An 11,025-nucleotide genomic window follows, 5' to 3' on the forward strand; every position below is an offset into this window, starting at 1 on the left:
ATGACAAAGGTTAGCACTGTAGATGCAGAGGGAGCTGGAGAGGAGGGAAAGAGGGAAAGGTTGCCATTGTAAAATGAAACACAGTTCATTGCTAACATCAAGCAACTGCAACAATATAATATCTCTGTACAATTACCAAGAAGATGCATCTCAACCAGCTCACGTCAAAGGAACATCAAAGTTTTCCCTTTTCTTAGTTCTGAAGTCTTGCAGAGCTGTGGCTGCCAAATTATAGTAAATAGACAAGACGCTTGCACAACAGTAACCTCTTTTATATTGGACCAAGGATCTCTCTCCCTCCCTCCATTAAAAAAATCTCTTGTGTTATTGTAGGAACTCTTGGGAGGCTCAGACACTTGGGTTTTCTTTCATTTATAGGCACGATGGCAGATTAAACCCATGTCAGGAAACAGTGATAATGCCGACTGTAGAGGCTTGTGAGTTAGAGCAGCTAAGTTTTCCATGTCACTGTTTTTCCTTCAGTTATTTGAAAACAACTGTTAATTTTTAATGTGTTCTTACCCTCATTCTGTTACTAAAACTGATACCTTCCCCCTTATTTCAGAAATAGATTTCACTAGACCTGCTTGCAGGAAAACGGTAATTTGATTCTATCATTTATTCTGTCCATTAGAGTAACCAGTGTTAGTGCTTTTTCTCCACTTGATTCTGTCAAGTGCTGTTATTTATGCTCAATGGTATTAATGTCGTTAGTTGTGTTATGGTTGTATAATCAAAATTGCTACCAGTACGAACTAAATGTAACTGTGGTGACTGTATCAGCTGCCAGTAGTCAAATTGTAGTCAAACTGCACTGAACAATCAATATGTATTAATAAGTATCTATAATTATAATTAACCTATCCTGTCTGCCATGAAGAATCACCCTAACTGAGCCTCATACTTCCCAGCATTGAAGACAGTGCTTATGTTTTGGGAACGGGGGAATTAAAGATGCTCACATATGTTTTAAATGGTTTCTTATTTTCAGTTACACTTAGCGATGACTCTGTTGTAATCTGAATATATAATGCCATTTGTAGTCTTTCTGAGATAGAAGAGCACTTAAAAGTGGATTTCTATTGCCCCCCCACGCTTTTTTTTTGCGGTTTTGTTTTGCCAACTGAAGGATTTAAAGTTTCTTCTTTATTTGTAATAAGAAAACTTGTTAGGTAATTTGTGACCATAGAATTAGAGAGATACAGCTAAGCTAATATATATGCAATGGTTTCATTAAGCGTAAGAGGAGGCACTCTTTACTTTGCAGTCCAAAACACACAAAGCACCCATTAGAATGAAGAGGCCTGTGATGTCTCTTCATGTGCAGAGTGTAAAGGTACATGAATGTCCTTGCTTGTTGGCATTTAATTTACCAGTTGCCTCTGTAGTGGAGCCTTGGCAGTTTCAGCTTGAATCTGAAAGACAGGCTGTCATACTCAGAGTCTGCTGCCTACTGCTGAAATTGAGAGGCTTGGCAGATATGCAAACAGTAACTGGGTTTGAGTTGTTTTGATTACAAGTTAAACAGAAAGTCATTGGCAGGGCCAATATAAATCTGCTAAGGTTTTTTGGCAAAATCTGTGGAGGTATTTTTATAGTCTCTGCAGGATTCTGTAGCACCTTGATTTTGCATAAAAGCATGTCCACCTTTTGAATCCGTTCTGCGCATACATGTATCAGGAGTGGGAATGAGCAGGTTTAAATCGCTCAGTGCCCAGAATCAAAAACATAAAACATGCTAACGCCATAATGTACTGCACCACACTTCGTGCATTTGTTAAACGATGGAGTCTTAGCATGTCTTTGGAGTTAAGTTTGGTTTTCTGATTAGAAAAAATAATGTGAATTATGAACACTTGGAGTAAGGATGCAAAATATATTTTAATAGAAATAGCTTTAAAAAAGGCCACTGGGATAGATCTGGAACTAATTTACCTCAGTGCACATCCAAGTACCTTTACAAATATGTTTTTTTTAAATTCAGTTAAGCAAGATTTACTCAATTTACTTCCTTGCATGCCCTGGTGTAAGAGTGGTCAGCCTGTACTCTCTTCAGCAACTTTGCTTTGAAACATCTTCCCTGTTCAAACATCCGATCCTGGTAAAATCCAAATGCTTATCTCAGATTTATCTTTTTATAACATTCATTATACTCTGTGCCTGATCTTCTATGCTGATTTGATAAAAGTAACCCAAACTGACAGTGTGTGTGCAAAAAGGGAGTCTGCATACTTTAATTACATTCCCTTTTACAGCTTTACCCTCTGTTTAATTCTGAGTTAGTGTTTTGAACACTACTATATCCCTTACTGAGATTGCCTTGCAATTTTAAGGCAAAACCATGTTAATTTTGGAGGGAGGAAAGCGAATACATATAATTGTCGCTCCCATTGTTTCTGTCTGGCTGGCTGTAGACAGATTTCTGCAAGGCTGGCTTTACATAGCAACAATACATTGATTTACAGAGGCAAGAATATCTCCAGAATTGGAAGGGCTAAGACCCCTTTATTTGAAAGCTGAGAATCTGCAAAATGTGACAAAGTTCTTGGAAAGAGCCCAAATGTATGGAATCTGCAGTTCTTTTTTACCCATTTGTATCTGCTACTTTTTGCCTATTAGAGACAGCTTTCAAAGAGAAACAAACCGAATTTAGACAGAGCATTATACAGTTCAAACTAAATTTTAAAAAGCCTTATTTCAGCAAAGTTAATTAGCATATAAACATGGTGTTTAAATTCTTTTTATTTCTAGAAGCGGTAAACTGAAAAAGCACAGGATTAAAAAAAAAAAAAAGGTTTGTTTTACTTGGAAGTTTATTTCACTGCATCTCTCTCATATTCTATGTCCTTATCTAAGTGGAATATAAGAGGTTATGCTAATAAGCTGTGTCACACCTTTGGGAAACGGGGGAAACAATAGCATTTTAGGAGTTTCATATTCAGGTGTAGACTAGAAAAATACACTTGCTCTGTTCCTTCTCTTGCCTCCTTTCAGCATTCAAAATACTAGTTCTTCACTGAAGAATGGGTTTAGGAATCTTGCAACACTATCTTTTTCTGCCCACACTGAATACTGTAGTCCAATGCAAATTTCTAGAGACTGCTTACAAATGTCATATCTCTCTGAAAGCAATGTACTTTATTGCTGTTCTTTCTTATAATACAAACATTTCAGTGCAGCTCAGATCTTATTTTTCAAAATACACAGGATTTTGATATATGGACAACAGGAGAATATGTATTTTAGATATAATGCCATAAGTGCTTAAAAGTTATTTCTGAGCTGATTTAACATGGAAAATCTCCAGGTAGATTAATTTTATGGGCTCCTTTTATGGGTGTAACATTTCAAGATGAGAAAGCCGTGCTTCTGAAATTTAGTTTCGGCAGATTTCATTGGCACCTTCATCTCCATCTTTTATTACCTTAAAGTTGAAATTTAATCTAATTTTTTTTCTGATTTTTACTTAATTTCTGACTGAAATGGCTGGAGCTGTATTTTTGTGCTCAGAGTCTGTTGCTTCTATTGCTTATTGCTTTCTCAATATTTACTGCCCAGGTTTTTTAAAAAAAATCATTAGTAAAATATAGGCATTTAATTCCTTAGCATAGCTATTTAATTTGCAAGGCCACTGGTGTTTAGCATTGTTACTGGACAAGGTGGTTAAAGCAAGGTTAAGTAAGCGTTCTCAAAAAAACCTGTTTTGCTATCCTAGATCACAAAGGTACAGGAATTCTGTCCTAAAAACCAGTCATTCTGTTGAAACAGGCAGAGCTTTGAAGCTACAATCCTCGCACAAGCAACCCTCCCAGTAGAAACATGTTTCTATAATTATAAACAGATGAGTATTCCTACCATTCACCATAATGGTCATCGTATAGTGAGAGCAGTGTGTCTGCTACATTGTGGATTAGATAAAAGAAACATGTTTAGCCGTGTTTCTTTATTACTCTTAATATGGATTCACAACACGCACCATAGGAGATGTGTGTTGTGAATACCTATGAACAATAGTATGCATTTGCGTATTATGTACTTTTCTGTATTTCTGAAACATACTCCAGAATGCATAGCAACTCCTTATGAAAAGTGGCTTTTATGCATGTGTTGAGGCTGCTTTTTAAATCTCAATACCTCAGCCATTTGTTTTTTTTCCTTTTGACTGTACCAAAGAGCTAGTCTATATTATGGACTGATGGCCTGCAAAATTGCTTTTTCAAAAAATGAAAATATTTTTAAATTCCAGAAGGTCTAGTGGACAGGGGAGGAGGGGAGAGGGAAGCATTTGAAATCAGAAAACTTTTTTTTGTGTGTGTGAAAATCCGTGGACACCTTCAGGTTGTGATCTCAATTGTAATGGCTGAGTTATACCTTAAAAAAATTGGTCATGCAAATAAAAATGCTGAGAAACTCTTAACTATTGTGGTGCCTGTTGTAATAAAGAAATGCAGTGGGAGAGAGTGACAGAGGTACAAAACACTAAAGAATGATGATTTCCTTACAAGCAATAAGATTGCATAAATTAGGTGTACATAAGTTCCCAGTGATTTATAGCACTTGATACTTACAAAAATGATTATATGTGATGTGATGTTGGAAAATAGCAAAAGCTGATAGTTATTCATAGAATGGATAAAAGAACAAGGATCTAAATACGGATTATAACATCTGTTTTGTAAGGATTTTTGTACATCGTTTATATAAATTATTTTCTGATTTTTTTTTTCCTTGAAAATCAAAACAATATTAATTCACACAGGCATGCATATCCTATTTGTTAATTTAAAAAAAATGTTGTATTGTCCTCTTCTTACCTTCCTCAGCCATAGTCTATTAATGGAAGTGGCAACTTATTGATTAGTTGTTTAATAACTATATTCTTCTGCATTTGTTCAGATAGTTAACTGTTTACATGGCAACTAGTGTAAAGGTGCCTAAGTATTTTCCTCTAAAATGGGGGAATGAAGAAATGTATTGGCTATGACAACGAGAAGTAATTGCTTTTCCTCCAAAGATCAGATGTGTGTAGTTGTTTGAGAAACAATCTAAACAACATTTTGTTCACCATTGATTTTAAAAGCATTAAAATTAGTTTTTATGCAGCTATACTCATTAAGCTTTTATGTATACTGTGTAGGACGAATAGTTAAGAAGCAATAAAGCATTCTGTACTAAAATATACTTTGCCAGTTGTCAGAAGAAATAAAATACATATATCTGGAGTGTTTTGCTCCTTGTAGAATACTGTGATATTTGCCATATTAATTACAAACCAAATAAAGCAATTTTATTTGTGTATCTTAAGCAGCCGTATAGCTGTGGATGACTAATACAACTGTTATTGAAACTGCTGTGTTTGGAGGTCGAGTGTTCATATAAATTTGAAACAAGAGTTAGCAACAAATACCCCAACAATATCCTTATATTTTAAGGCTAAACCCTCCCTTAGAAATCAGTGCATCACTAGCTTCTTGTAATTTTTAAACTCAACAAGAAGAATAGAAGTGTTTTTCTGTTGCATGCAATTTTCTTCTGCATTCCTTTTGATTCTTCCTGTCAATATCTGTATTCACACATAAACCAGTTCATTTAATTTCCTTGATGTCCTTAACAGTTTGTTTAACAAATAATCTAGAATAGTATCCTGGACTAAAGCCAGAGGAATATAAACTTATTTGGTTTTTACCTATAAGAAGGCAACCTTTTATTTTGTATTTGAAAAAAGAAGAGAGCAGTACATGTGCGCTACAACATCCCCCAGCCATCAGAGAGAATAATGCATATCAAAATGAATTCCTGTTATTGTGTTCAGGTGTACTTGTGAATAAAAAATGGAAGTTTGAAAAGTCAATTAAAATGCATTTAAATTCTTTACTATCAGAATTCTTTAATGTGAAAAATTTTGCTAGACGGTTTGTCAGTATCGCCAGAAATATTGCACTGTGATCAGAACCAGTTTCCTCCACCTATGATTATTAGACATCTCCAGAATGTATTACTGTTTTCTGCTCCAAAAGAGAAGGATGCTCTTGAAAACACAGAAGTACTTCTAAAGTAAATAAGCTTTAATTAAATATCATTGTCTAGCATTAATCTTTATAGCTCTGTTCCCTATGGAAATAAGAGTGGATATTCAATTTGTTTTGATTATGTACAAATTTTAAAAGAAGCTTTGTTTGTATATGGCTGTGTTCTTCAAGGCAGAGGCACGTTTGTATTGGCCATAAGCCATTAAGAAGAATATTCTGCATTAATTTGGAGGGAGACTGACTCATTTTTGCTGTGTACAAATAGATTAATAATCAGGATAAAGGAAATTTTATACTCAAGAATAAGTAACCAGCTATATATAGCTAGCCCAGTTTTTCCATTGAGTCAGAAAGCTTGATTTTGAAGCATTTCCACTGTTAATTGCATACCTCTGATGCTGTTCAGCCCTGAAAACTAGAATATGCTATACTCTTGCAGGTGGCTGTTTGCACTGGGCTTCCCACACAGAGCTTGTTACAGGATCGGGACATGATTTGATATACCTTGCATCTCTCAGCTTCCACATACAGTAAGGTTGAAATGCCTTTCACTCTCATGAAGCCTGAAGAAGCAGGTTTGTGCAGGTGGTCTGAATGATGGATGAAAGGGGAAAGTTTACCAACTTCTGCTAAAAGCTTGGACATGATGCTGCAGTGCATTCTCCCTCATCACCGTTCCTTCCTTTGGGCTCTGTTCTGGCTTTAGCAGTATGTTTTTTCTCTTTTGATATCTAACCTGACTTTTAGCAAAAGGTACTTAGAGTTTAGGACTTGTTCTGAAAACAACTAAAGACTGCGATGGAATTATGGCTTGAAAATTTACGTCCAAATGAAGGACTTCTCTATCCCCTGTGTGTCTAGGAAAAGTCTCTCTTCTGGCTCCTAGTTCTATAAAGAGAAGGGTAAGATGAAAAGTCCCTGTACTGCTCTTATATATAGTCCAATGAGAAGTAGCCTTGATGATGCAGCAAGGCTGGGGCCACAGTGGCATATCTACATGAGATGCTGACTGCGTAGTCGTTACCGCGTAGTCGTTTAGTACTTGTTTCTACCATACGATGCTACTGTGCAGTAGTCTCAAACACGTGGCCAGTGTTTGTAATTGTAAATCCACCTAATCTGATTTTAAATGGTACTTTTACCAGTGCCAGAACCAGTACTTCTTTTTCTGTTCTGTAAGACACAATGCACATGTACAGTATGGCACTGAGGACACACTACATGTTTCAGTCTTTGAATAACATATAATATAGTGTTTTCTCCCATTCCCTTGGAGATAATGCCATCCTGATATTTTAAGTATTGTGTCAAAATTGCTAGTTAGTGCCAGTAAAGCACTGTATATTGACACCTTTTTGATACATTGATTTTATAGGTGGCCACCTGCACACACCTGATTCTTCAGGCTTTGTGAGGGCGAAGTTAATTTCACCCTTACTGTATCTGGAAGCTGAAATAATTTTATTATGAGCATCTAATCTGACTTCCTGTAGAACATAGGCCACAGATTTTCCCTGTATTAATTTTTTCTTCAAGTCTGATAGATGTGACTGAAGTACATGCATATTTAAAGAAATATACAATTGTGGATGTAAGCAGTGATAGAGAACCAAATTCTTGGTATTGTCCCCATAGCAATTATCCTCACTGTTAAAAGTCCTGCATTTTATCTTAGCCATTGATTTCTTGTTACACATTGTCTAGTAGATGAAGAGTCCTCTATTATCAAAGTTCTGTGGCCTGTATATGCATCTGGAAACTGGAAACTAATTGCCCCTTTATTCTCTCTTTGATAAGCTAAATAGATTGAGACCCTGGTGTGTTTAAGACATATTCTATAACTCTTCCATCATTCTTATGGCTGTTCTCTGCACCCTCTTTAATTTTTCATACGTATCCTTGGAGGGTGTATATTGGAATACAGGTCATGTTCTATCAGTAGTGGTTCCAACAGTGCCAAAGACAATGGTAATACAACTTTCTTACTGTTGCCCTCTATACATCTATGGATCATGTTAATTCCTTCAGATGTACATTATACTGAGCGCTTCTTGGTCAGCTGATGAAAAGGCTTAATATAGATGGGAGATAATTTTTTCTAAAGTTTACGTCAACAAGAGTTATATCAGAGTCTTTAATGAGAATCAATCTATGCAAATATCACAGACAGCACCATGTCAGTGTTTACTTAACAGTAGAGATGGCTGTATATTAAATATCTTATAGTGACGTACTTACAGGATTCTACAGGAAACCATCAGTCTTTTGCTACATTATTCTTATGGGTAACTTATTGTTTCATGTTGAAATGGATCCTGCAAAATCTGCCTTTCATACGGAAATGCTTCACTTTTGTAGCACTTGTTACGACCAAGCTCATCTTAAAACTTGCTTATAATAATACATCCCAGTGGGCTTGTTAGATGTAGTTTGAACACTAGAAAGCTCATCATTAGAAGTGGCTCAAGAAATCAGAGCAAATAAAATTGTGGGAGTTTTGTTGAGAGCTCCTTTCTGATTTTGGAATTCTCAATTATGATGATTTGTCAACATTCAAATCTGAAGAATTTCAGATGCCTCTACAACTGATACTGTTTCCATGTGTGAAACACTAAGAGTGGCAGTGCAGTAAAAATAGGAGACAAAAAATATGACCATCAAGGCGATGTGGTGATATAAGCTTCTATTGCAAAGTAACAAAGAATAGAAGGGGGCCAAGTAGATTTACTGAGATTTACATGACACGGATGTTCCAGGTAATACCTAGATAGGGAAACTCAAGATAATACAGTGGAGCACACAACCTAATGTTAAATTAGGCTGTAAATCTTCATTAAGCCATCCAAAATCCTGGCTATAGCAGTAAGATAATAAGCAAGTATTTGTGAGTAACTGTCTCAGGAATTTCAGTTGCACCAGGAACTAGTAAGGTTCTGCATCTTAAAGAGAAGGAAACACAGGTGCTTTGATGCCATAAGTGAGGCAATGCTGTAGGGTGAGGAAGCTGCTGAGAGGAAAACCCTATTTGCACAAGATGGTTCCACCTGAGCAAAAGGGCTCTGGTGTGCTTGCGGATGCAACGGTAAGAGTTATGGAGATTCTTGTGTGACAGGAGCAATGGGCAAGTAGTAGAACATTCAAATCTGAGGGATTTCATGTCTCTACAGCTGAAGCTGTTTCCAGTGTGTGAGAACACAAAGAGTAGCAGAAATGGTTTTAATGGGCACATCTACATGTGCCCGATGCCTGCTTTGATGCATGCTAATTAGCAGTGGAGCAGACGCAATTGAGTGCTGAAATGTGCTAATTAGCACGCTCCAGCAGCCTTGGCATTTCATGTATTCAGTGTCCCTGCACTTCAGAGTGGCATCAGGGTGCTTTAACTAAAGCGCATTGAATGAGCTTTAGTTAAAGTACCCCTGCTGTCATTCTGAAGCACAGGCTGCTGAATACACAAGATGCTGCAGATGTTTTAATTAGAGTGGCTTCTGAGAGCCACTTCCCCCCCGACACACACACACACACACACACACACACACACACACCCACCCCCTAGAGCACATGTAATGATGTCCAATCTGCTTATTTAGGATCATAGGAAAATAAGGCTGGAAGGGAATTCACAAGGTCCTCTTGTTCAGCCTCCTGCTCAAGACAGGATCATCCCTGACTAAATCATCCTGGCCATGTGTCTATCTAAACTGCTCTTGGAAATTTCCAGGAATGAAGATTCCACATACGGATATACATACATAGAGGGAGATCAAGGTGGAGGGGAGTTACCTCCCAACACACACACTTCACAGAAAAGGTCATCTGCCTGCAACTCCATTTTCCTGTGGACCTGGATTTATATATATAGAGAGAGATAATGTGTGTGCAATATTAAAATATGTGGGTATATATATGTGTGTAATGTATGCGTATAATGTGTGTGCATGTATGTATAGTATTAGTGTGTGTGTGTGTGTGTGTGTGTGTGTGTGTGTAAACTGGTTATGTATTGGATATTTACCGGGTCAAGTGCATTACAAGCCTTTAGCTCTAAGGTAAACTGTCAGCGGGAACCATGCTCTGCAATTAGAAAGGCAGTTAAAACAAAAAGTTTAATCACCAAGAAGCTTTCACTCAGGAATCAAATGACCATAGGAGTGTGTGACTTACTGGCAGAACAGTGCGAGAGACCTTTGATGCAGGTAGTTACGGTACAAGGCAGAGGAGATGATATTAAATGTAGGACTGGTAATGAAAGTTATTAGGAATCCAGAAGTCACAACTGCTGGGCAGGAATCGTAGGCATAATACAATGATGAGGCTCTTACTTGATTGTTGTAGCGGTTATAGCAGAAACTGGTTCGGGGAGGGGAAGGAGTATAAATAGACAGAGGCTTGGTGGCACAGGGGAAAAGGGGCCTATAAGTTTTGTAAAATCTGATGGATCCTATAATTGCTGAATTGGACTATTCCTGAATAATTTAGTTATTACTGAATAACTGAAAGCTGTTACTCAAAGTGGAATTTATTCTGATGCACTCTAATAGCTGAGACTCAAATCTGTAATGGTCTGTCACTGGCTCTCCCAGATCAACTGATGGAGCAATCTTCTGTGAACCCAACCTTGCTGAAAATCCATGACAAGAATAGGTTCCCCCTCCCCCTGCCCTTTTCTTCCTCCATTTTTAAGTTACCTCAGTCTTGCATTGAATCCTCTTTTGAATCCTAACTTCTGAATTGGCAACTTTGCAACGGTAATACCTTATAATGAATATAGTGCTTCTATGAGTTTGTATGTTTCTCACGTGCCATTGAGGTAGCAATGTGTGGGTATTGTTTCCTGACAGTTAAAATACTAGCATATTTGAAGATATTTGTTTGTACCTTGCAATATTAAGGCATCTCAATGAGGTGTTGACAAAACTTGTTTATATGTTCACTACTTATAGTGTTTACTAGACAATCTAATTTTTACTGCAACCTTAAAAGATTTAGACAGCAA

The sequence above is a fragment of the Crocodylus siamensis genome, chromosome 2 (assembly GCF_052110815.1).
Source record: "Crocodylus siamensis isolate JL-2025a chromosome 2, ASM5211081v1, whole genome shotgun sequence".
In the NCBI taxonomy this organism is placed as follows: Eukaryota; Metazoa; Chordata; order Crocodylia; family Crocodylidae; genus Crocodylus; species Crocodylus siamensis.